The sequence below is a fragment of the Oenanthe melanoleuca genome, chromosome 9 (assembly GCF_029582105.1).
Source record: "Oenanthe melanoleuca isolate GR-GAL-2019-014 chromosome 9, OMel1.0, whole genome shotgun sequence".
NCBI classification, from domain to species: Eukaryota; Metazoa; Chordata; class Aves; order Passeriformes; family Muscicapidae; genus Oenanthe; species Oenanthe melanoleuca.
Genome location: NC_079343.1, coordinates 6015042 through 6027725, shown reverse-complemented (window position 1 = coordinate 6027725; position 12684 = coordinate 6015042). Strand labels below are relative to the sequence as shown.

The window sequence follows — 12684 nt, the reverse complement described above, 5'->3', positions numbered from 1 at the left end:
GGTGTTGGTGGGCACGCGGCGCACGCGCGGCCGTTTCCGCGCGAAAGACGTTTTCCCGCGTGCAGCGCGCGCCGGGGCGGGGCCGCTTCCCCTCGTTCACGCCCCTTCCTCTCCTCACGGCGCGGCGGCGCGGGGTCGGCCGCGCGCGGTGCGACGGCGCGGGCGGCAGGGGGCGCTGCGCGCCCGGCGCGTGAGGCGGCTGCGCCGTGGCGGGTCGGAAATGCCGCCAGGTGGCGGTTTAGGATCGCGGCCCCGCTGAGCCCCGCGCGGGCCCCGCCAGCGCCGCCGCCCCGGCCCCGGCCCGCGCCCGCCGGACCCCGCGCGCCGCCGCCGCTCCCGCAGCGCTGCCGGGGCGCTCCCGGGGCGCTGCCGCGGCGCGGCCCGAGGTGAGCGCGGCGCGCGGGGAGGGAGCGCGCGAGAGGCGCCGATCCAAGATGGAGGCGCGAGGGGCGGGGGCAGCGGGGCCGGGGCCGCTCGCTCGCTCGGTCTCCGCGGCGGCCGGGCCGGGAGCGGGCGCTGCCCGTGCGAGGAGAGAGGAGAAGGGGAGGGGAGGGAAGAGGAGGCGGCGCGGGGCGGGGCGGCTCCTGCCGGAGCAACGGGTCCCCCGGGCGCGGCGCTCTTCGCCGCCATCTCATTGTCCCCGCCGGGGCTTTGCCAGGGGCGCGGGGCCGAGCCGGGCCGGCCTCCCCCGCCACCGGGCCTGCGCCCCGCTCCGAGTGGCGGCGGCCGCGGCGGGCCCGTGGGGGCGACCGGGGATGCTCGGGCGGAGCGGGGGTGGCGCTTCCGCCGCGCGGGGCTCGGTGGCGGCGGCCCCCGGCCGGCCGCGGGCGGCGGCGGAGGAGGGAAAGTTCCGGGAGCCGGTGGGCGGCCCGACCCGCCTTTGGCCCGGCCCGGCCCGCGGGAGCGCCCGAGCCGTCTGAGCGCCTGGCCGCAATCCAAGGGGGCCAGGCCGGGGTGCAGCCCCGGGGCCGGGGACCCCCGCCCGCCGCTCCTGTTGCTCATCCCCGAGTTTCCAGTGAGGTGGCACCGGGGCGAGCAGCCGCCCCTTGGCTGGCCCGGGGGACAGAACCGTGTCACGCACTCGTGGGGTTTCCTCGGGCTCTAAATGGGAGAAACAGCCTGCTGAGCCCCGGGGGTGGCGGGACCGGAGCTGGGATCCAGGGGCAGTGCCCTATGGCCGGTGCTGGGAGTGGGGGAGAGGCACAAAACCGGGCTGGGGTCCTGCGCTCTTGGGGTCGAACATAGTAAAGGCTGTGCTTGGAGTAGTGGAAGGCTTCGGTGGTGGGTGCTGGTCACTTCGTACCTGGCCCATCCTGGGAAGTGGTGGACAGCCGCACTTTGCTTTCCCTGTGTTCCTGGGATAGAACAGGCAGTGTGTGCAGTGGCTGGGAGGAAGCATGACTTGGGAGAAAGAAAATAGTTGTAGTATCCATGGAACAACTTAAAGGGACATGACTGCCAATGCCAGTGTCAAAAAACTTAGTTTCTGGGAAGACAGTGTGAGTTTAATTAAACTGAATTGAGCTGCTTTGTAAGTATTGATTATTTCAGTTGCATTTCACACAATTTAGTAGCTGCACAGAGTTAGTCTAGTGATAGCATCTATTGTTGACATTGTTAAGGAAAGAAAAACCTTCTCCAGGTCACAGCACCAATGCAACCGTTCTTAAACTGTATCTTGTGTTTGGTGGGATGGATGACATTTATGTCTGGGTTCAGTAACTTTTCCATGTTATTACTAGTGAAAAAGGAGTAGTGTGAGAGAAGGATCAATGCACATTCTTTGGATCCAAAGCAGTGTGGTCTTGCCTAGTGCTATAGCACGGTTATTTGATGAGTGTTTGTACAGCATAACCCATCCACCAATGAAGAAATCACTGGGCCGCAAAGCAGTGTGCATGTTGTCTGTCAAAAGGTGTTCTGACTTCTGTGAAGAAGTTCTTCCTGTTACAGAATTAGAAGTCAGTTCATTCTTTCTTTGGTTGGTTGTTGGTTTGGTTTTTTTTCTGACTGTAATGCCTTTTTGTTGGAAAGCCTGAGAAAATACACGTAGGGGTGCAGAGGGTTTTGAAATGACACGCTAACCCATGATGCAGCAGGATTTCCTTGTGAGCAGGAGCAGGGGGGCTGACTTCAGGACTATGATTAATCTGGGAGGATGTAATTTTTACTGGCTGCTCAATAGAGAGTGTGCAGTTGAAATTCTGTGTTGCTGCTGGTGATGGACATACAGATTTACATTAGAGTGGGTAGAGGGAATGAAGCTTTTCTAAAGCTGGGTGAACAATTAGTGCCAGTTCTGGAGTTTCAGAGCACTTCATTCATCTACAGCCCAGAGGACTGCAGTCCGCAGCCTCTGGTGCTTCCTAACATTTTACCAAGTGCTGCAGTTGACTAGTTCACTGAGGGACAGCATTTCTGGCCAGGTGTCCCCACCCAGTATGCTGTGGTCTGAAGTTGTGAGGGCAGCTGAAACCCTGCCACTGGACCTGTGTGACTGGGGTCTGTGAGCTTGTCAGCTCCTGACCCTAGCCTGCCCTTCCATGTTGTGCCGACTTGTATGTGACTTCTGCAACTGCAGTGCACCTTTTGAGAGTTGAGAAGGTTTGTGAACAATATTATAGCTCATATTTAGATGCATTGACAAAATTTGTTCCTTGGGGTAGTCAAAAACTCAACAAGTGAATATTTTTCATTTGAAAGAATAAAATGTACCTCAAGTTTGTACTGGTGACTGTGGGATCTCTCATTTCTTTCCCTTAGTTGTAAAGACATGCTCTAGTACAAGTTGGCTAAATACTGGTAATTTAAATAACATTTTAGTGGGCAAGTGAGCCCATAGACGTGTAAGGACGCAGTGAGAGAAATGCTAATTGTGATGACTTTCTAAGAAGAGTCCTTTTACTGGCATGAGAACATGCCTTTACAGTAATGTTGTGGTTTGTTTTCTGGTAACATCACAAAAGCCTCTCACACCCTGCTGAGAATTCCAGAATACCAGATCTGTAGTTACCACAAGACATACAGAAAAAGGCTAACTCCACTGAAGTTGTGCAGGAATGTTAAAGCCAGAATGCAGATGCAGCGCTGTGGTGTTTGGTGTCTCTGGGATCTCCCTGTGCTGCACCTTGGAGGGATGAGGCTCTGACTTCTCGTGCTTGGAGTCAAACCCAAAAGGTGATGGTGAATCTGGTGCCAAGATAAGGAAGTGCCTTATCTAAATCTGCTTTATTGATTTCAGGACTTAAAATGCCAGCCCACGTCGATACTTCCTGCTTTCTTTAAAGTTTTGTACTTGTAGTCACTCTCATTTATCAGTGGAGCTCTGAAACTCCAATTGCAGATTGTCATCTCTTGCTTGCAGTGCCACTGTATCTGCTCATTTGGCTAAAACCAAAAAGGAGTAGAGTTGGTTTTTGTTCTTGGAGAAGAAAGGGAAATCCTACAAAGTTTGAGTTCATGAGCAGATGTTTTGTTGTTTCTACCCAGAGCATCCAGGGATATGCACTATTTTGCTTTTCTGTGTTGATGTAGTTTTGTTGGTCTGGGTGTTCAATATGTGATCAGAACACAGAAACCTATTTCTGTGTTCTCTTAGAAAATATGTGGTTTAGAGAGTGTTACTATGACCTCTTGCAACTTTTCAATCTGAAAATATGCTTTCAAAAATAAGTGTTGTTTTGTTAAGGTGCACTCTGATTTTTTTTGAAGGAACACCTCACCTTCAGCTTGCTGAAAGAGCTGAAGGGAAGGAACTGCAGAGGGAATTTTGTTCTTAGCTGTGATTTTGTAGAGACTTGCTAATTTAATTTCTGACATGTCCTGTTGGAAGTCTGACTGTAGGCAATGGTTGCAGCACTTAGCAGCTCGTGTGTCACTGTCAGAGAATACCCAGGAACTCGGGTGCTCTCCCTGTAGTTTGAGGGAACTGTGCTCCTGGCTTTTCCAGCTTTGCCACATTTCCTTGTTTGCATCCCTGCAGACATTTGGTAGTTTGGAAAATGCTTTTTAATAAAAACAGTGTGCTTGAGATAGCAGGATGCTTCTGAGAGATCTGCCAGGACCCAAACAGTGTCACCTGTGTCCTGTTCGGAACTGTAGGTATGACATGAACTTGGTGAATTTGGTAACTCTGCCTTAATTTTGGAATATCTGGGGAGGAAATGTCTATTCATAAATGCAAATAATTCCATTGAAGTACAAGTAGTGCAGACACAGAGCTTTTCATGCCTTCAGGCCCCTGGCTTTGGTGGGTGCTGCTCTCTGTGCGCAGAGCTGGGAGCACTGGCTGGCCAAAGCTACCAGCACCTGTTCCCTGACCTGCTGCTCATCCTGCCCAGAGGGGAATTGGGTCTTAAAAGACACAAAACGGCTGCACATGGTGTGGTGGGACAGGCTCTCAGCCACTATTGTCGGCATTATTAGACATGAGTGTGGGAGTGTATTGTGAGCTCCAGGCACACAGTTATTAATAGTTTATTTTAGAATTAGAAGGAGGTGGAAGTCTGTCCCCCTTCAGCTAAAGGGCAGGTTGTTTAGGTGGTTCCCAGAAGTAATGTTTTACTAGAAAGCAGTGTGAGGGAACATTCAGCCAACTGCGTTCCTTGCTGTGCAAGGTTTCAGCAGCAGATATGTTATTTATTCTATAAATAAATCTAGTGAGTTTGTATTCTGTAACTCTACAAATAGCAGGCTTGTATTATATTGGCAGGTTAGCTGAACGAAAACAGCGTTGACAGATTGTTCTGCACTTAGGAAAAAGATATTTCTTTTTAGTTACTTAGGGATTATCCTGTGTGTGAGAAATGTTTCTAAATGTCAACTGTTCTTCTACAATAAAATAATAAAAATCAAAACAATTAATCTTGGATACATTTTTTAATTACTAAAGCATACCATGTGGAGGTGTTTTTTGAAACCAAAATAAGCTGAGTATTTGTTTGCCCTCCCCCACATGAGGGTTTCTCTCTCACCTTTTGGGATTAGAATCCCCAAGGACCTGGAAGATACCAACATGTTTGTATTTATAAGTGGAAAATGAAACTTCATTTGCGAATGGGTAATGAATTCCACCTTAAATGCATGCTGAGTGTGCTGGTTTTGCATTGTTAATTCCTAGATCTGTTCATTAAGACCACATGAGCTGGTTGCTGCCAGTGGAATTGCACAAGATGGTTGAGCTGCTCTGCCAGCCTGCCTCAGCTGAGAGGAATCTGTATCTCCACAGCTGTACAGTTCTCCCTTCCCTGTCTGCTGTTGGCTTGACCTTCCCTGCAGCTGAATTCCCTACCTGGCAAACTCCTCTGCTTGGGAGGGAGACTTTTCTGCTCAGTGAGTGAATGGAGTCAGGCTGTCAGAGTCAGGGGTTGATAGAGGTGATGCAAGGTCAGTGGCAGGAATACTTTTGGAGAAAAATGATCCTGGAGATGGGAATCCTTCCACTGGGAGGTTCAGCTTGACTCAGCTGTGTGTGCCCGTGCTGGGTGTGGATGTTCAGCACAGAGCCCATTGCTCTGTGTGAAGTTGGAATTCCTTGGGTAGCTCTTACCTTCACTGAATGGCCCCTGCCAGCTGTGCTGCCTGCAGCCTCTGTTTGCTCTTCCCTTCCTTGGGGCTGCTCCTGCCCTACCAGAGTAGTCTGGTGCCATCAGCACATGGTTGGCATTCTTTTCTAGATGGAAGAGTGTGTCTGGCCTCCAGCTGACACTCACAGTGTCATGGGGTTGTTTGGGTTGGCAGGGACCTTACAGATCGACTTGTTCCTTGCCCTCAGGACGCCTTCTCCTCCAAGCCCTTTGTTCCTGAGGGACTCCCCTGGGAGCTTCCTGTGTTGTCAGAGATGACCACTTGGTTTGCTCCTTGTCTCCTGTCTCTTCACTAGGTAACCTATCCATGCAAGGTCTCTTATTGCCATAGCAGCTTAATTTCTTTAAGGGCCTTTTCTGAAGAATCTTGTTAAATGTCTCTTGGAAATTAGAGCAGGCTTTGTCAAGTACAGTCCGCTGGTGTAATGAAGGGCCTTATGAGAAATCCTGTAGATTTGTGGAACTTGACTTTCCTATACAAAAGGAAGGTTGATTTCCCTGTCTAAATGCTGTAGTTTATTTAATTGCCTGCAGATCTATTTTCTAGAATGGTTTCTACTGAATTAGGCTCACTAGACTGTAACATCAGAGTGTTAGGTAAGAGAGTAAACATAACTATAACTTGTGTTCAAGAGTAAGCACTGCTTCAAGCAGTAGAATTTTATTTTGGAGGCTGTTTTTTTTTCTGGTTCACTTATGTGACTTCTCTGATAGTTTTGTTGTTCCCATATCCTTACTTTAATAGGACATTGCTTGTGAGAGAGGAATTAAACATGTGTCTTCTAAGAAATGAATATTTTTGACAATAGAGAGGTACTTGCGTATTTTGTGATCTCTGTTTTCCTAAGTTCAGTGGAAATTGGTCCATGCACTGATAATTATTGACAGTGGAGATGGAGAAAAGGACAGAGAAGTATATATACCCGCAGTACTCTCCTGTAGGCCTGTTCCTATTGGCTACTGGACTTAAAGAAACCCAAACAAATGGTTGCAGTGGTACTGTAAAACAAATAATGTGGCACAAGGAGTGCAAATCAGCACTGCACAGATCATCCTTGCGCACAGAGCTGATATTGGAGGGGCTGCCTGCCTTTGGCTGCTTCCAAATTGTGCTCAGCCAACTGTAACCTTTGTGCCCTGTACAAAGTGCTTTGGGAATGGCAGTGAGAGTGGAGGAGAGCTGCAGTGGTAAGGAGGGAAGCTCTTCCCCAGACTTGGCCACAGTTTCTGGTACTCTGCCCTTTGAATCTGAGATTCTGACTTGTTTATTCTTCACCTCCTTTCAGTTCCACCGCCCCAGTGTTTCCCTTAAGCTCCTTGATGCTTTTTCTATTTTAGCACTAGCTGATCATCTTGTTTTTACATAAATCAAATAGAATTCACCTATAGTGTGTCCTTTCCCGTCCCTCTGAGAAGGATCAGTGTAGCTGATCAGAAGGAATGGCATAATTTCTGTGGGTTTGTGCATCTCTTTTGCTTCCCTAGTCAGAGGAGTGATTTTTTTTTTGTTTGGTTTGGGTTTTTTTTTGTTTTTGTTTTTGTTTTTTTTGGTTGGTTTTTTTTTTCTTTTTCTTTTCTTTTCTTTTTTTTTTTTTTTTTTTTTGTTTCTGTAAGCTCCCTTTGCAACAGTTTTCTCTGACAAAGCAATAAAATGGAGCTGAAATTTAATTCCTCTTTCAAAATGGTTTTGGGAAGTTCTGAATACCAATTATTGTGCTGTTGTACAAGATACTGGACATGCTCATAACCTGGAGGGGTGTGTTTCAATATTGAACTGTTACACTTCGTTTTCTTCCCAAAAGGAACCAGAGAAGCTGCTTCGTTTTGCTTTGCAAAGGAAGGTTTTTACACACTGAAGTTTGTGTTGGTGGAACTATAACCCAGCAGCATCAAGGACAGAAAGAACTGATGTGGGGGCTTATGCAAATCCTGTTGCCTGACTGGGTAATGAATGGGGAATTTTTTGTCTTGGAGGTAAATGGTTGTGAATGCCAGAGACATTAGAGCTGGCAGGACACACCTTTTCCATTGGTGTGCCTTACTTTTCTGATTTCTCGTTGCTGGTTGTTGATTCAGGGTCGTTGGTGTTCTGGTGGAAAGCTGAGAAGGAAAGACAAGGGTTAAGAGTCAAGGGAAGAAGCAAAGTGTCACATTTGAGGGGTGGAGAGAGGAATTGTCACTTGTAGCTGCCATTATTTCCTGGACACTTTGTTTCCCCAAGGCAAATATATTGTTACAAAACTTCTAAGACTTGAATATGTATCATTTTCTAAACTTTCAGCATATTTCCTTAGCGATCTCTACCATTGAAGATTGCCAGGCCTTTTGCAAGAGTGTGCCACTCATCAGCATCATCCAAAGCATTCCTGCAGGACTTGGAGCTCCTGTGCAATGGCAGGAGGTACCCACCAGCATTTTCTGCACTAAGTTCTGAGCTATTGGCAGGATATGTCACTGACAGAGTTTTATTGTGAAATACACAGCTGAGAATAACCTTTCACATCTTCCTCACCCATAAATTTTTGGCAGTCAGCTCCTTTGTTGTCTGTCCCTCAAACAACTTTCTTGACCTAAAGTCATGCTTTGATAACACCCACATCCAGGGCTGACCTATTGTGTCTGCCCTGTCTTGAAGGCCACGTGTTGCTCCTCTTTGTAACTCGTGCTTGCATTCATGCCGGTGTCAAAAGATAATGACACTGTGTGGCAGTGGTCACAAAAAGCATTCAGTATGTGGGATAGTCAGCTCTGATTTGTAGTTCCCCAATTCTGATCTCTTCACCCACAGGCCTGGTAAATGACAAGTAGCACCATTGTGAAGTGTCACAGAGTGCCACTGCAGTCATTTGTGCTGCTGGAATTCCGAGCCTGTGTGCAGGTTCACTGGTACTGGCAGATGTGAGCCTTGTGGAACTAAGCTATTTTGGAACAATTACATAATTAAAGAACAAGGGAGTGTACAAAAACAGTGACTTCCAACTCTTCAGAAGAAATCAATTCCTGAAGAGCTCTCTTTGCACCAAAGGAGGCGTCAGGGGTGAGCAGAACAGGCTGTTCCTGGCGCATGGTAGAGGCAGCTGCTGGAGAAAGTGGTGTTGTGCAAAGTGACTGCAGCTCCTCAAGTCACTTGTTTTCTATACATAGAACCAAGAGCAGCATGAGTGTCTTGGGGCAGTTGTAGGAACTGTCCTGCCCTTCCTGCAGTTCCTGCATCTGGTGTTGCAGTCAGAGCTCCCTGAAATGGGGCCTCGCATGGGAAGACAAAAAGCTGTGGGGAAAGAAGGGAAGAACTTGCTGGTAGAAGGCTAGAAATGATCTGAATATCATCTTATATTCACCACACTTGCCTATTAATAGCCAACAAAGAACAAAAATTTAATACACAAGGCAACCTCATTTGTATTATTTTGTCTTAGCTGTAAGCTCAGGCAGTTTGGGACTTGGTTGCTGGGGATTTTTTTTAATCCTCTAGGGGAATGTTGGTTTTTCCATTGTTGTAGATGGCTCAGATGAGCACGCCTGTGGTTGAGATGGGTATTGTTAGGCAGTTACTCCCATCTTGTTTCAAATAACACAGGCCTCTGACAAATCAACAGTCTGGACTGGAAATTCCTGTGTTAAGTTTTTAGCTGCAGATTGGTTATTTTTGTGGTGTTCCAACAAAACCTATTCAAATTGATTTTTGAATATGAGATTAAGGTGGGATGGATTTTGATTTTTGTTTGGTTTTATGTTTTTTGGTGGTTTTTTATGTTTGGTTTTTTTCTGTCTGTTTGGTTTTTTGTTTGGTTGGCTGGTTTTTTGCTTTGTTTTGGTTTTTTAGGTGTGGTAAATATATTTTTTCTAAGGATTTTGGTGGGAAATTCCTGCTGAGTTTTCATGCTTCAGGGTAAAGGCCTGTGGCTTTAATGAGATTGTTGTTTCTTAGTTGTTAAAAAAAAATCCACATTGCTTGATCATTTTATAATTGTCTGCAAAATAGTAAGTGGTGGCTTGGTTTAACTTGGATATCTCTTCCTTGCAGTTTTTGTAGTTGTGCAGGTTTTGCATAGGAGCAGGTTGCATGTGCCAGATTGAGAGTAACCTTCACTGCATTCTTCCAGCTCTGGGCAGGACAGGAGTTTGACACACATCAGTCTGCTCCTTGTGAACAGAAGCCATGCCTGAACACCAGACTATGTGAGGCATAACTCCCCAAGTTTGGAAGCCAGGCTTTGATTTTTCATAAAGTTGCCAAAAGGCGGATCTTGTCAGTCAGGTGTCTTTTATGACGTATCCTTGTTTCCTCCACAGCAGGCAAGTTACTGAGGGCTCAAATAAGGAGCAAATGTCTTTCCTAACTTTGTTTAGGAGAGAACATTTATTTTGGATGAAATCTCCCAGGGGAACTTGAGCAGACACTGGATGGGAAGATCAGTAAACCCAGCAGGATGTAATAACATTGTGTGCTTGGGCAGTTAGAAAGTCATAGTGGAATATGAAGTAAGGGAGCAGTCATGTGCTGGCCAGGAGTGACTGTGCTGTTGAGTTCAGAGCTGTTGGTGCTCAGAGAGCATTCTGAGGGTGCACAGAAGGGTGCACCTACAGAGTGCCTCAGTTTGACTGCAATCCCAGCTGGAAGGTTCCTGTCTTGGGGGCTCTTTGGTCACCTTATTGTGTGTATCCATGCTTTAACCACTGGAACCCAGTGGCTCTAATACCATTTCCCCCCCTTAATTTTACATGTCCTGATCATATGTGATAGGAAGAACTTGCACCACCCTGCCCGCATTGTGTTCTTTTTCTTGCAATATTTTTTTCCTCACCTGCAGCTGATAAGAATTTTCCTATATTACTAGCAGAGATTTAACCTTGTAGTATTTCTTGGGGACCACTACCCAAAATGTTGCAGTGGTTAATAGTTTCCTGTAATACCTGCTCTGCAGTCTTCTATCCCTGGCTTTCAAGTAGAAGTTTTCTATTATTTAGCCCTATAATTATTTTCCTTTAAGAACAGTAGTTCACTTTTGAAAAATTGCAAAGCATTTATCACTTACACATCTCCATCCTCTAACTGGAATGCACTGTTTTGTGAGAATAGATGCTAGAAATGCTTTTACTGTTGTGGTTTTATTTAATGAAAGAACTAGTATTGGAGTGTGTTTTTCTCTAATTATTTTATTTGAAATTTTTTCACTGATTTGTTTTGTGCATTGCTGGAATCTCTAGGGTCACAACTCTTTAAGTCCAAAATCATTTTGCTTTTACAACCATTAAGGGATATTAAAGCTGTAGACCTCTGTCCAGTCTTGTGTTTTACTGGAACAATGGTCTTGTACTAGGGTGGTTATTTATTTACTTTTACTTTTGTGGCTCTTCCCGAGCTTTCTTCCTGGGAGAATACAGAATGAAAAAAAAAGAAAAAAAAACAACCAAAAAACCTATGGAGAGAGAGCTCGAGTTAATCCCTTTGTCTGTCTTGAGGCGCAACAATTTACAATATTCTTGACAGCTGCTTGTCTCATCTCTTAGTTGCTGGAAGTTTCACTGCATTTCCTCAGCAGCTTATTCCAGTGCTATATATTCTTACTGACTGGTTTATTTCCAATGTTTAACTGACATGTTTTGCAGTTAACTTTTGGGTTTTGTTTCGTCATAGTGAGACATTTCTGGTGTACCTCAATGTCCATGAGCTGTCTTATTTTTTTATTTTTTTTCCTTGAGCTCTAACACAAACTGTGTCTTTGAGTTTCTTGGTGTTTCCTCCTACCTCTGGTTTTCTTGTCCTCTGACCCAGCTTACTGCTTTGTAGACTCTCTCCTGTCATTTCATATCATGAAGCCTGGGCCCCCAAACTGGGCACTCTGTTCTGATGCTGGTGATTTAGTGGTGCAAGGTGGATTGTTCTTCATTTACAAGAGTCCCTTGCTCTTCCCTCGTCCTTTTGCTTATTACCATTTATGGAAGGCTTTGCAGGCCATCCCAGGGGTTGAGAATCTGCCTTAGCCTGTGCTTGGGTGTCTGGAGTCACTCTGGATTTCTGTCACCACGGTCACCCTTGTCACAAAGGGAGGGCTGGAACCCGCATGGAGAGCGATTGTCACTGGTGAGACAAATGGGTATTGGCCCATGGCAGGGACAGCTTCCCCTGTGTGGTTAGCACGGGCTACAGCACAAACACAGGGTCAGTCCTTGGCTGAGATGGCACCAGATAGGAGCCCAGGCTCTCCCCTGCTCTTGCTGAGTGTGAGGATGCTGCTGGCTGATGCTGCTGGCTGATGCAGTTGTCTGTGCTGTCATTAGATTAGCTGCAGTCTTCAATATTCATGAAGAGCACTGAAGAAAGAGGTTGCCTTGTTTGTTCAGCATCAAGCTGTTGGAAGCATACATGGAACGTTGGTTTCTCCACATCCTTTGATTTCAAAAGCTGCTTTTTTGTTATTATAAAATAGTACAAGTCCTCATGATGACTTTGACAATACGGAAAGAAGACTTGGGGTTTTTTTTTGTGGTAAAAGTATAATAGCAGCTGTAAGAGAAAAAACTGACAAAGAAAATTAAAAGATTCTAAAAAAGTGAAAAAGAGATTAATTTAATCTGAATGTAATCTGTGTGTTTCACAGACTTGCCTTAAAATTTTCCTAGGAAACAGCTGTCTTCCAGCATTTTCAGCTTTTGTTTCTTCCAATCTGTAGGTACATTTTTGTACCAAGCAAAGATGTTTTGAGCTTTGAAACCAGTCTTCTAGTTATGACATCATTAGCAACATTTATTTATTGTCTGTTTGAATCCTGGATTCTTCATATCACTGCATTTGTTTCCTATCTGTTTATAATCTTCAGGGAATAGCTTCAGACAGATCTTACTTTGGTGCTTTACTGTTTTAAGTGCATGATGATTTGAAACCTGGGATTTCACTCCTTGTTTGCTTATTTTGAAACTGCCTTTTGCTGTGTTTTACAAGCAAATTTATTTTGGGACTATATTGGTAGAGGTGGGATGAAAATTAAAAATGATTAATTTTTAAGTAAATAAATTGAACTAGGTTGTACTTTCTAGGCTTTACTGAATTTTGTTCACTTAGTAGCTTTATATTGATAAATATAAATATATTTTTTCT

General features: G+C 45.8%; 1 protein-coding gene across 1 annotated transcript in view; it reads left to right on the top strand.

Moving 5' to 3' along the window:
• The first annotated feature begins 133 nt into the window (after positions 1-133).
• The window catches only part of STAG1 (STAG1 cohesin complex component), a 158089-nt gene continuing 145538 nt past the window's right edge, over positions 134-12684 (top strand). Inside the window, exon 1 of the mRNA XM_056499180.1 lies at positions 134-386. The gene's annotated coding sequence lies outside the window, so the exon portion shown is untranslated. The remainder of the gene's footprint in view (positions 387-12684) is intronic.